The sequence below is a fragment of the Suricata suricatta genome, chromosome 10 (assembly GCF_006229205.1).
Source record: "Suricata suricatta isolate VVHF042 chromosome 10, meerkat_22Aug2017_6uvM2_HiC, whole genome shotgun sequence".
Taxonomy (NCBI): domain Eukaryota; kingdom Metazoa; phylum Chordata; class Mammalia; order Carnivora; family Herpestidae; genus Suricata; species Suricata suricatta.
In genome coordinates, this window is record NC_043709.1 from 102,684,888 (window position 1) to 102,698,784 (window position 13,897).

The following is a 13,897-nucleotide window of genomic DNA, read 5'->3' on the forward strand; positions in this document are numbered from 1 at the left end:
AGCTGATGAGCAATAAATACACTTTCCTGAAATTTTTAAATAAAATAAGAAAGGTGCCTAGGTGGCACAGTGAGTTAAGAATCTGACTCTTGGGGCACCTGAGTAGCTCAGTCAGTTAAGCACTGACTTCGGGTCAGGTCATGATCTCACGGATCGTGAGTTGGAGCCTGCATCCGGCTCTGTGCTGATAGCTCAGAGTCTGGAGCCTGCTTCTGATTCTGCATCTCCCTATCTCTGTCTCTCTGCCCCTCCCCCATTCATGCTCGCTCATGCGCTCGCGCGCTCTCTCTCTCTCTCTCTCTCAAAAATAAATTAAAAATGGACCCGCAAAATTTTTTTTAAAAGAATCTGACTCTTGATCTCAACTCAGGTCATGATCTCATGGCTCATGAGTTCGAGCACCAAATCAGGTCTATACTGATAGTGCAGAGCCTGCTTAGGATTCTGTCTCTTCTTCTTTTTACCCATACCCCACTTGTGTTCTCTCTTTCTCTCTCTCTCTCCCAAAATAAATAAATAAACTTTAAAATTTTTTAAAAGAAAGAAGAAATAAAGAAAGAAACGGAAGGAAGGGGAGGAAAAGGGACAGGAGGGGAGGGGAGGGGAGGACAAAGGAAGGAAGGAAGGAAGGAAGGAGGGGGGGGGAAGAAAGACTCAATCCTGCAGCTCAGCTACTCTAAGCCATATTTTTATCAAACCCATCGAAGTGCTTGCTTCCTTTCTCTAGCTCTGAACTTGTTCTGAAGATCCTGATTACCCACCTTCACTCCTTCAACTCCTCTCCTGAAGATTCAATAAAATAATGGATCTCTGCCAACCAAGTCATCGATTACTAAATTCTGGCTCTTCATTTATAATTGCTGAGTTTTAGATTTGCTAAAAGTTTTTGCTCTGTCTGAAATAATAAAACTTACTATTCCAAGTGTATCTGATCAAGAAAAAAAAAAAAACAAAGGAGCCAAGAACATGCAATGGAGAATGGACAATCTTTTCAATAAATGATATGAGGAAAACTGGATAGCCACATGCAAAATAGTGAAACTAGACCACTATCTTAAACCGTACACAAAAATTAACTCAAAATGGATTAAAGACTTGAATATTAAACATGAAAACATAAAATACCTGGTATAAAACATAGTTGATAAATGTTGATATTGGTCTTAGTGATATTTTGTGGATCTGACTCCAGAGGCAAGGGAAACAACCAAAAATAAGTAGGATTACATCAAACTAAAAAGCTGCAGTGAAAGAACCATCATCAAAACAAAAGGGAAACATAGTGAATAGGAAAAGATTTTGCAAATTGTATCTCCAACAAAAATATATTGGATTAAGAACTCATACAACACAACAACAAAAAACAACCCAATTGAAAATGGATAGAGGTTCTGAAAAGACATTTTCCAAAAAGAAATGATGGCCAACAGGCACGCTCTAATGATTAGAAGAATGTAAATTAAAGTTACAATGCAATATTACCTCATACCAGTTAGAATGGCTATTATCACTATTATCAAAAAGACTAGAAACGAGTATTGAAGAGGATGTGGAGAAAAAGGATATTTGATACACTCTTGATGGGAATGTAAAATTGGTATAACAACTAAGTAAGACAGTATAGAGATTAATAAAAAAAATTAAGAATAGAACTACCCTGTGAACCAGTTATTCTACCTCAGGGTACTTATTCAAAGAACTCATAAATGCTGATTTGAAAAGATATACTGAAAAAAGGTATGTTTAATGTACCATTGTTTACAATAACTAAGAAATGGTAACAATCTAAATGTTCCTTGATGGAATAATGGATAAAGAAAATATTGTGTATATGTGTACACACACAACACACATATACATACATACAAACATACATATAATTGATCCCTTTACTCATTTTCCCACCTTTCACCCCCTTTCTCCTCTGGTTATGTCTAATCTGTTATCTATGTTGATACCTACTTCTATATCTATCTATACCAAGTTTTTCTATATTTTATTATGTTTGTTCATTTGTTTTGATTTTTTTAGATTCTACATATGGATGAAATTATATGGTATTTGTCTTTCCTGTCTCATTTCACTTAGCATACACTAAGTGTATTCACTTCAAAGTACATCTATGCTGTTATAAATGGCAAGATTTTATCCTTTTTTCATGGCTGTGTAGTATTTCAGTGTGTGTGTATGTGTGTGTATGTGTTTACTCTTCAGCTTATTTCAATATGGCTTCTGCTCCCAGCCATGAAACTGCTTTCCATAGTAACTAGAAATATTCTAAAAGCTAAATCAAATGGAAATTTTGCATTCCTTATTTTGACTTGTCTATAAACACTTTAAAGTATATGATCAGTTCTGGGGTGCCTGGGTGGCTCAGTTGGTTAAGCGTCTGACTTCAGTTCAGGTAATGATCTCATGGTTCGTGGGTTCAAGTCCTGTATCGGACTCTGTGCTGACAGCTCAGAGCCAGGAGCCTGTTTCAGATTCTATGTCTCCCTCTGTTCTTTCTGCCCGTCCCCTGCTCATGCTCTGTGTCTCTCTCTCTCTCCCCAAAAATAAATTTTTAAAAAATATGTTAAAAGGGGCGCCTGGGTGGCTCAGTCGGTTAAGTGTCAGGCTTCAGCTCAGGTCATGATCTCACGGTTCGTGGGTTCGAGCCCCACATCAGGCTCTATTCTTACAAGCTAGGTCAGAGCCTGGAGCCTTCTTCGGATTCTGTGTCTCCCTGTCTCTCTGACCCTCCCCTGTTCACACTGTCTCTGTCTCTCAAAAATAAATTTAAAATATATATACATATTAAAAAACAAGTATTTGATCACTTCCTATTTCTTGAAACATACTTTCTTTGCTTTTCAAGATACCATTGTCTCCTTGTTTTCTTCTACCTCTGGGACTATTCCCCCTTCAGTTCTTTATAGACTTTTATTCCACCAGTGCTATATGCCTATCTTCTGATCTTGGTGGTTTCATTATATCAGCTACCTTCTTTCCTGACCATTTCCACATCCATCTTTAACTCGGGGCCTGGCTCTAGGCCCATCAATACAACTGCCTACTAGATATCTTTTTTCTCAAATTCACAGGGTTAGTGTAAGGATTGAATTACTTAATCCATTAAAAATGCTTAACACAGTAGCAGGCTCTGTAGTAATCATGTTGGCTGTATTGATCAGGGTGACTTTTTTTCTGGTGCATTCATGCTCTTTTATTCATTTTTTTAAAATCCATTGGCTTATTGTTAAGTTATCATTTTCCAAACTGTTTTCTTGGAATACTAGTATGCCTCTGGGTGTTAATTAATATTCCCCAGGAAACTGAGGAAGTATGGTTCCATAGTCACCTAATTTTGGAAAATGGCTTATAAAATGGTTCGCAGGCTTTTTCTATGAAAAACCAGAGAGTAAATATGTTGAGCTTTGGGGACAATTTGGTGTCTGTCATAACCACTCAGATTTTCTGTTGCCTTGCTAAAGCAGTCATAGAAAATGCTTTTTCCCATTTATGATGTTTATAGATACCGAAATTTGCATTTCAAGTCATTTTCATAAAATATATTACAAATTTGTCATAAACAATATTTTTCTTGGGGCACCTGGGTGGTCAATCTGTTAAACATCCGACTTCTGCTCAGGTCACGATCTCCTGGTTTGTGAGTTCCAGCCCCACACTGGGCTCTCAGCTGTCAGTGCGTATCCTGCTCTGGATCTTTTGTCTCCTTCTCTCTGTGCCCCTCCCCTGCTTGCTCTCACTCTCTCAAAAATAAATAAACATTTAAAAAATAAGATAAAGGTCACATAACTTAAAAGTGACCATTTAGAAAAAAGTAATTTTCTTTTTGTGTTTTCAGCAACTTAAAAATATAAATCCAGGGGCGCCTGGTGGCTCAGTCAGTTAAGCCTCCGGCTTCAGCTCAGGTCATGATCTCACGTTCGTGGGTTCAAGCCCCGCGTCAGGCTCTGTGCTGACAGCTCAGAGCCTGGAACCTGCTTCTGGTTCTGTGTCTCCTTCTCTCTGCCCCTCCCCTTCTCATGCTCTGTCTCTTTCTGTATCAAAAATAAATTTAAAAAAAATATATAAATCCATTCTTTGCTCACAGGCTGTATGTCAGCAGATGGTTAGTCAGATTTGGCTTGTGGGCAGTTGTGTGGCTACTGTTGCTTTAAAATGTAGCCTCCCATTAAAGATGTGTAACCTACACCGTAAAACGGTCTTGTGAGTTCTCCACCAGGGTGCTATTAGGCCCAGTGTTTCTCCTATTTATTTAACCATGGAAATCTTTTTTTCATGGGACATTTGTTAATATCTCTTTCCATGTTTCTGTGGAATACACTTTTGAGAAATACTAACTTAAAGCATACCTGTGTGTGCTAGAGATGAAATTTGGGGCTGTGGAACAGACTGCAAATAAGAGAAGACATCTTGTCTTTATTACTCCTTTGATCAGGTTAGCTAGCCAGTCATAGAGAGGATGTACTGTGGAAAATGGAATCACCCCTATAAGGGAGGCACCAATTAGGTGCTTTAGCTGAGTTAGATTGGCTGAGTTGAAGGTAGACTTGTTAACATTTATACCATCAATCAGCTTTCAGAAATAGGGAAAACGCATATATTGCTGTAACATAAGACAAAAAGAGGTGCTCTAAGAGAGAGAAAATATTCAGTTGAGGAGGAAGAGGCCCAGAGGCCATAAACAAAATATAATCAGTAGTAGTTAACCATTTTCTCTAGTTTTAAAATCTTTACTACTCTTGTAAAGTAGTGAGCAAAGTTTGAAAGATTTTTTTAAGATTTTCTTTGTTATTATTTTTTTAATGTTTTATTTGTTTGAGAGAGAGAGGGAGAGACAGTGTGAGCAGGGGAGGGTCAGATAGAGAGGGAGACACAGAATCGGAAGACAGGCTCCAGGCTCTGAGCTATCAGCACAGAGCCTGACGCGGGACTCAAACCCACAAATGTGAGATCATGACCTGAGCTGAAGCCGGATGCTTAACCGACTGAGCCACCCAGGTGCCCCTAAGATTTTATTTTTAAGTAATCTCTACACCCAATATGGGTCTCAAACTGACAACTCTGAGATCAAGTCTTAACATTCCACTGACTGAGCTAGCCAGGAGCCCCCCCCAAATTTTTTTTATTTTAAGTTTACATGTAGTAAAATCCTAAAACTTGTTTGAAATAGTATTTTCAGTGGTCATTTTCCTATATCTTTGAGAAATAAATGTGTGACTTAGTAGACAGTGATGGTTATTATTACTTTACTACTTTTGAATAATGTTTTCCCAATCAAAAATAATACCATTGCTATGCTGAAAAACTCAAAAAACAAGTATCAGAAAATTCTGCATTTCCCGTTGATTGATGCCTACTGTAAGCATGTGTCCCAAATATATATATAATATATATAAAGGAAGAATAGGTGTAATAACCATGCTTTCCAAATTATGTTTAGCATTTTACAAGTAGCTAGAACCTAAGAAGAGATGCAGAGAAGGTGGGATCATCCAAGCTGGCAGCAGTAATAATTCATCTGCCAAATAAATGCAAGCACAACTCCTTGCTGATTCCTATAGAATTTCTCCACCAGATGTTTCACTGCATAGCTGTGTAGGAGAGAAGTTGGTTATAATTTTTGCTAACAAATTAATAGCAGATAGATGATAGAATTGTTGAATAATTAATAGAGGAAGGTAATAAGTTACTGAATTTGTTTTCATCTATTTTAGCCAGTGAATGCTTTTGGTCACCTTCAAGATCTCAGCAACCTCAGTGTCTCTAGTTCCTTCTCAGCACACCTCATAGTATTCATCTATATGCATGCAGATTTTATGTATTTCATCTATAACCTGAGGAATATTGTGGGTATTTAGCCATTGGAACAGTACCCACTTTTTTTCAGACAGTGCACCACCAATTCAAACATTACATGCTATGTATAATGCTGGATACTTTGTGAAATCAAGACACACTTAGCTCTTGATTATTCTGCAAGGTGGGGAAATGAGGGCGGTGATACCACTGGCATTCTTCTAGCAAATGTCATAGCAAACTGACTTGGAATGCAGTGGAAGCTTAAAAAAAAAAAGTCAGGCTTCTACGGTAGCACAGTGTGGACAGCTGGTATGGACATGTTATCCATCTATGACTGGAAAAGGTTAACTAAACAGTGGGACAGTGACAAAGTGCATGGATTAATTGCTTGAAGCATTCAATAATTCTTAAAACAGACATCTAAATAAATGAGGTATTCTGGAGTTTGAATTCTGAGAAACAATGTAAGAGTTATTTTCCTTTGGAAATAGAGACATCCTTAAGACACAATAAATGGTATAGCCTGAAAGTGTGAGTAAACCAATAGCAGGTGTGCCTTATTTCGAAGGGACTACATCCTTATAAGGGAGATTCATATTCTGAAATTTTCTCTTCCTATTACACCATTAAACTTGAGGCAGAGCAGACATACTATTATGAAATAGTAAAGACAAAATGAAAGAAAAGGCCAGTATAAATCTTTTTGTACACATCATCCCCAGATGTTACTGTGAACCCACCACTTAGCTTCATCTCTTGAGGCTCATGCTAAGCTGTCTTCTTCCTTCCCCCCCGCAACACTTCCAACAGAAATCAGTGGGTTTAAGAACATAATTCACTAGGGATTTTTATAGGATTTGAATAATCCCCAACAAAAACTCCCTTGGCTGCCAGCTATTTTTAAAGGCAGAGATTTAGAAAGCAGAAGATTCTTAGGTCACCTGTCTGTCTTCTGAAGGCCCTTGCCTTAAAGGAGAAATTTGCCTATGAATGCATTGTGAGATGTTTGCCTAAACCTTTTTTCAAACAATCTGCTGGGTAGAACTACACTGCAAAAGTCATCTCTCCCTTCTATTTCTGAGTCCACGGATGGTAAATATTATTAATGTCTGCAGTATATCAGAATTTAAGAGTTTAAAATAACTGGTTATTTTCACTATAGAATTAGGATATTTATATGTATTTATTGAATTAGGAACAATAAAGGCAAATCCTAAATAAAAATTCAGTCTTGGCAAGGATATGAAGAATCAGGGGTACCTATAATACCTTACTGTTGTGTTGGTCTTTTAAATCAGTTCATCTTTCTGTAAAGTAGTGGGTCTCAAAATTACCTGGTTTGCTTCTTAAAAGTTACAGATGCCCCTCCTCTGAAATTCAGAGGTAGGAGGTCAGCAATAGAGCACAGACTTCCAATTGTAATAATTTATTTTATGTTGGAGAACCATTATTTGTAATGCAAGTCTGAAACATTTTTTAAAGTTATATAACTTTCCACAGCTATTGACCTAATCATTCTTGAGCTCTTCTTGAGTTCTGCAGGTAAATCTGTTTCCCTCTCATAGCTGTTTCCCTCGGTAGACACTTTGGATTGGTTTTCATGTGCTAAGAATTTGCTTCTCCATTTTCTTTTTATATCATACTTTGCCATAACATAACTCTTATATTTTCAAAGATAGGACTTGTTTCTGTTTTTCATTATCCTGATATTTGAGAGTGATTTTTCTAAAGGAGAAGGGAGCTGGGAGATTTTTGCTCTGCCATCTTGAAATAAGGAATCCAAAATTTTAATTAGAACTCTATTAGAGTTTTTAAAATTTTGACCAGGAGGGAAAAAGAGAAGTCATAGAAGTTTAGGGAACAGTAGGGTCAGTGGAGGCCTTTTTCCTTTTAAGATGAGCATCAATAATTGTAGCATGAGGAGGGCCTGAACAATGAGTCATTTTAGATCAAATAAAACATATTTTTATTTATATGTGTTCTCTCTGGAAATGGCTGGGCATTAGGTAGAATCAGGAATCATTTCTATACAGAACCAGAGATAGAGACAACTTACTCTAATGAACTGTGACTATATAGAGAAAAAAGTGTAAGACTTTTACCTAAATGATATTGGTTTCCTTTCTGCTGTTACATTATAAGTTGCAGTTCATTTTAATTTTATTGTGGTAAGTACACTTTTTTTTTTCTTTTTTTAAGAGAGGGAGCATGAGCAGGGGAGAGGGGCAGAGAGAATGAATCTTAAGCAGTCTCCATGTTCAGCACAGAGCCTGATGTAGGGCTTGCTTGATCTCATGACACTGGGATCATGAGCTGAGCCGAAATCAAGAGTTGGATGCTCAACTAACTGCATAAAATATTGAAGGAAGTTTTGATCTCTACGTATTTGGATATCACAAGAAATACATCATTCACTATAGTCTGTTAATATGGAGACTATATAGATTTAAAGAATGCATTCTGAGTAGGGCACCTGGGTGGCTCAGTCGGTTAAGTGCTGACTTTGGCTCGGGGCATGATCTCGTGGTTTATGAGTTCAAACTCCATCAGGCTTTGTGCTCACCACTCAGAGCCTGGAACCCTCTTCGGATCCTTTGTCTCCCTCTCTCTCTACTCCTTCCTCACTCACACTCTGTGTGTCTCTCTCTCAAATATAAATAAACATTTAAAAAATATATTCTGAGACTAATTCCGATCTCTTAATTTCTATTTTTTAGATTCCAGGTATATGGTCTGTTTTACTCTTTGTAAACTTCTCATGAAATTATTTTTATAAAAGTGTCTTCAGGAAAGCAAAACTCTGGAACACTAGACCACAAATGTATCATTTCTATGACTGATTATTTATTGAGTTGAAGGTGTAGTTTTGGAAAGCCTTTTACTTATTGTCAGCTAATCAGCCCCATAAAGGATGAAACTAATAGGGGCGCCTGGGTGGCTCAGTCGGTTAAGCCTCCGGCTTCAGCTCAGGTCAGATCTCATGTTCGTGGGTTTGAGCCCCGCGTCGGGCTCTGTACTGACTCTAGCTCAGAGCCTGGAGCCTGCTTCCGATTCTGTGTCTCCTTCTCTCTCTGCCCCTCCCCCTCTCATGCTCTGTCTCTCTCCGTATCAAAAATAAATAAAACATTAAAAAAAAAAAAGGATGAAACTAACAGCTGACTCTTCATTATGAAACATGGGGAGAAAGAGTGGAAAGAATGTCCAGAGTTTATTGAGACCTAAAATACTCATGGAGAAGAAGCTGGATTCTGGTGTTTCTTAAAAGAAAACCATGCTATTTTTGCATGAGGTTCTTTATTAGACCTTTTATCAGATTGCTTTATTCTGTTGCTAGTACTTTTTCGGTCATTTTTGTCTTACATATAGTTCCAGAGAAGCCTTTGTATAATTGAATATTTATTTCAAGTTTAACCAAATATTAGGACTTCTATAAATAACACCTTCTATTTCTTGGAACAAATTTTCAGTATTACTGTAAATGACATTTAACATTGACAGAAAACAATTTGTTCACAGCAATTCTAAGTTATGTCCAGTCTGTAGATGGAGCACTGAAGCCCTATTTCTGTATTATACTTTTAAACTAGATGTAATAAGGGAGAGCAGAAGGCCAGTGCCATTCACTAAGTCCTGTCAGTGCTTCCCCCAGACCTTTCCCCATCTGTTCAGGCCATCTGATTTTGGCTGTTGCCACCACCACTTCCTAGTCCAACAATAACTGAATGAATAAAAGGCATAGATTCTTAGAGATCTGATTTTCTTGTTTCAAAAACATTAGTAAAGAAAAGGAGTTTGAAAGAAGACTTGGGAAAAATACTTCACAGTGTATATTTTATCTTAAAGGTCACTTAAGTTGGAGGGAATAAAAATATATTGTATTTAAAAACATTATGCTAAACGAAATAAGCCAAATACAAAAGGACAAATACTGTCTGGTCCTACTTGTCAAGTCACTAGGGTAGTTAAATTCATAGAGAAGAAAGAATGGTGGTTGCCCTGGGCTGAAGGAGGGGGCACTGGGGAGTTGGTGTTTAATGGGTACAGAGTTTCAGTTGGAAAAAGCAAATTCTGGAGAAGGATCATGATTTTGATGGTTGCATGACATTGTAAATATACAGTGCCATGAAATCATACACTAAAAAATGATTAAGGTAAATTTGATGTTATGTATAATTTGCCATAATGAAAAAATACATTGTGCATATGTTGTCATGTGTGCTGTGTAACATTTCTTATCAGAAAATCCTAATGACTTTAAAAATAAAACTTTATTGAGTTACAATATTGATACAATAAAATATACATATTAAGGATACAGTATGATGAGTTTTGACAAATGTATACACTGTGTAACAGCCACCATAGTCAAGCTATAATACATTTCCAGAAAATTCTCTAGCTTCCCTGTCCAGTCATTCTGTAGCCCCCAGTTCCAACCTCTGACAGCCTTGATTTGCTTTCTGTTTCTTTGTGAATTAGATTACAATTAATTTTTTTTAACAGATGGAAAATATACAAGCTTTTGGTTTTTTTTAAACAAATGTAGATACAAAGTTTTTTTCCAGTCTGAGAAGCAGGCAAAGCTTCATAACAGAATATCACAGTAGAACTAAGTTTTACAAACTTGTCATAATCTGTAGTGTGTGGAGATATCAAATCACTCATATTTCAGAAAAAGTGAGAAAAACTGAATACAGATTTTCCACACAAAATTTTGTTTAATCAACCTTACTTACTAAGCTATAACTACCAGCAGTTTTTTTAACTTTGATTATTTTCAAGGACTTCTGAAAAATAAGGCAGCCCATATTGGGATAGTTTCTCTACCCATCCTTATGCCAGTGTATTTCTAAGTAGAAATCAGTTTTCTTCCCATATTTCAGGAGGTAGACATAAAGCAAGAGAGGATTGAGAAGATTCCACATTATTCTGGGCAACTGGGCAAAGGCCTGGCTGCTGTCCTGCAAGAAGGTTACACAGGGCGGGACCCCAGCATGCACTACTGGATCAAATGCCCTAAGATAGTCTCTATTTGGCAACATTTGAAAGTTACTTTGCAGCATCAAAGTATAAATGTGATATTTATTTTATATTCATTGAATAATATATCAGTTTACCGTAGTCCTACATGTGATTCTTGAATCCAAAATTTAGACATGATCATTTTATTCTTTGTTCCTTAAAAATAATTTTTGGGGGCGCCTGGGTGGCTCAGTCGGTTAAGCCTCCGACTTTGGCTCAGGTCAGATCTCACATTAGTGGGTTTGAGCCCCACGTCGGGCTCTGTGCTGACAGCTAGCTCAGAGCCTGGAGCCTGCTTCTGGTTCTGTGTCTCCTTCTCTCTCTGCCCCTCCCCCTCTCATGCTCTGTCTCTCTGTATCAAAAATAAATAAAACATTTTTTAAAAAGTTTAAAAAAAATAAAAATAATTTTTGTAATAGTGGAATTCTATTCATAATACATCTCCAGCAGTAGCATCCTGACCTTTCTGCTTTAAATATCATCCATCCCAATGTCTCCTCTTTGCCTCTAAATCAATCTTTCTAAATCTCTACTTTTCTGGTACTTTTGATGCTTCCATAATATCAAAATCAAGTTAGTCTTTATTCAGCATTTTGAGTAACCCCTGTTTGTCAAATTTTGGTCTGAACCCTCAAGGATTTCATACCTATGTTTATTCCTTACTGCTGTTCCAGACCACCTCTACTCTGATTCAAAGCCACCTTTTCAGCTTTTCTCATTGTTTCCTTTCCCCATAGAAACCCTCTAATCCAGTTAGGCCGTGTGTTCTCACATATGCCTGTGCTCTCACATATGCCTGTGCTCTTACACTTGCCACTTTTTCTGGCTTTTTCATTATCTCTGTCACAATAAGGTCCCTCTTAATTCCCACATCCTCAGCCTCTGGTGATTTCTTGTAAGGTAATTCTACTGTATTACTTGAGCACCTACTGCCCATATGATTTATGGCACTTAACCATTTATTGTCTCATCTCATTAGTTATATTGAAATCTTACAGTTAAAGAGGATAGACATACCACTCAAAAACAAAACCATTTCTACAGTATCTCTAATAAGCTCTTTAAACACCCAATCATGGGAAGCTCTACCGATTTTTAGGCCTCCCACTTCTACTTTTTAACAAGAGTTAACACATTTGATGTTCATTTTATATAAATGGAAATCTCTTTGTGACTTTCCTCCCTTCAGTACCATTTGTGCCCTCTAGAGGAATACAGATTAAAAGTCTTATTTGTGCTGTTTCTGCTTTTGCTTTTCGAACCGTTATCATGTTATGTGGATAAATCTTTTTGGATTAACATGCTCTTTTATGGCCCTATCCCATCACCTTTTTTTTGGATACCTTGTGCTTTGACACTGTGTTTTAAATTATGTCATCCAGAATTGAGCCTACAACTCTAGTTATCATCTGTCTACTTAGAGTAAAACAAATTTTTCTTTAAATGCAATGTAAGTTAGCCAAAGTTCGTATCTCTTTCCAGTCTTGGTTTCTTTTATGTTTTCAAATTTTTCACTCTTCTCTCTGCTCACTTGCCTTTCATGCTACTGGGACCCTCCCCCCCAAACACTTTAAAGACACAGTGAAACATAGCTTCAAAATAAGGGAATACTTTGGAACAATTGGGGGGAAAAACCCACCATGTTGGATAGAAATGGAGTCAGATTTGGAAGAGATAATAGTTCAAAATACATTTATGAAGTACCCACTCCATGCCAGGAACTATTCTTGGCACTTGGGGTACATTAGTGAACAAGATAGTTGAAGATCCTGCCTTTATGAAGCTTGTATTCCAGCTACTTCAAAACAAAGGCTTTAGGTAAAAAGGAAGATTGGCAAATAATATCAGAGTATAGAGAGTAATTCGTACCAAATAAAGAAGAAGTTGTAAATGTTTTAGGCACATGAAATACAGAAAATTAATTCTACTTGGAAGCTTCTGGTGTTCAAAGCCATGAATTAAGACCCTAGAAGGAAAAACTATTTTATTTTAAAAATTAAAGATAGGGGTATTATTTACAGTAGCCAGAAGTCCATCAGCTGATGAATGGATAAACAGTGTGATGTATACATACAGTAGAATATTATTCAGCCCCCCAAAAAGAAGGAAATTCTGGCACATGCTATCCATAGATCAACCTTGGAGACATTATGTTAAGTGACATAAGCCAGATACAATAAGACAAATACTGTGGGATTCCCTTTATATGAGATTCCTGAAGAAAGCAAATTCATAGAGACAGAAAACAAGTGGTTAATGCCAGGGGCTGGATGGGAGAGGGAGAATGGGGAGTTGCTTAATATGTACAGTGTGAGTTTTACAAGAAGAAGAGTTCTGGAGATTATTTGCACAACAGTGTGAATGTACTTAACATTACCGAATGTGCACGTAAAAATAGTTAAAATGGTAAACATTACGTTATCTGTATTTTACCACAACTAAAAATAAAAAGTTAAAAAATATTTTAAGTTAGTGAGCTAATAAATTGAAAGACCAACAAATCCATAGAAACATTAAAAGAAAAAATTTAAAGATATAAGCCATAAACATAATATTGTTGGGGAAGCAGACCCTGCATATATAGAAGAATTGATGGATATTTACAGAGCACATACCTGTTAATATCATTTCAACTGTGAACATGCTGAAAGGAAATGCTGAATAGAGAAAAATTAGCAGTCAGGTGAGGAATCAGGTTTTTAAAGGAAATCGGGCACTTTAGGTAGAAAACATAGTATAAACCTGAGTGAAAACAGTAGTAACTCAGCGATATACGGTCCTTGAAGGACAGGGAAGAAGAAAAGGGTTGAAAATTGTAGCTGGTTAAATATTAAGCCCAAGCACTTGATGTGGTAAGAAACCAGATGAAAGTGAATCAGGAGAGTTGGACATTATACAAGGACAGGGAAATCAGAATGGATTCAGGAATGATACTGACCCATGATAAAAGGATAGTAGTCACTATGATAGTGAACCTGTGGTACAAAGCCACGGTATCATTAAAAACTACTAGAAAGGAAGAATCAGCAAAATGTGAATATTGCTTATAGAGAGCACAGATCTCAAA

At 36.9% G+C, this 13,897-nt stretch overlaps 1 protein-coding gene across 9 annotated transcripts in view; it reads left to right on the forward strand.

Moving 5' to 3' along the window:
- The window catches only part of ERC1 (ELKS/RAB6-interacting/CAST family member 1), a 516,785-nt gene that overhangs the window by 374,100 nt on the left and 128,788 nt on the right, over window positions 1-13,897 (forward strand). The window contains exon 17 of one of the 9 annotated variants that reach the window (XM_029953461.1): window positions 728-820. The exons of the other annotated variants lie outside the window; for them this stretch is intronic. The gene's annotated coding sequence lies outside the window, so the exon portion shown is untranslated. Of the gene's footprint in view, window positions 1-727; window positions 821-13,897 lie in introns of those variants that run through there. 9 annotated transcript variants of the gene reach the window in all.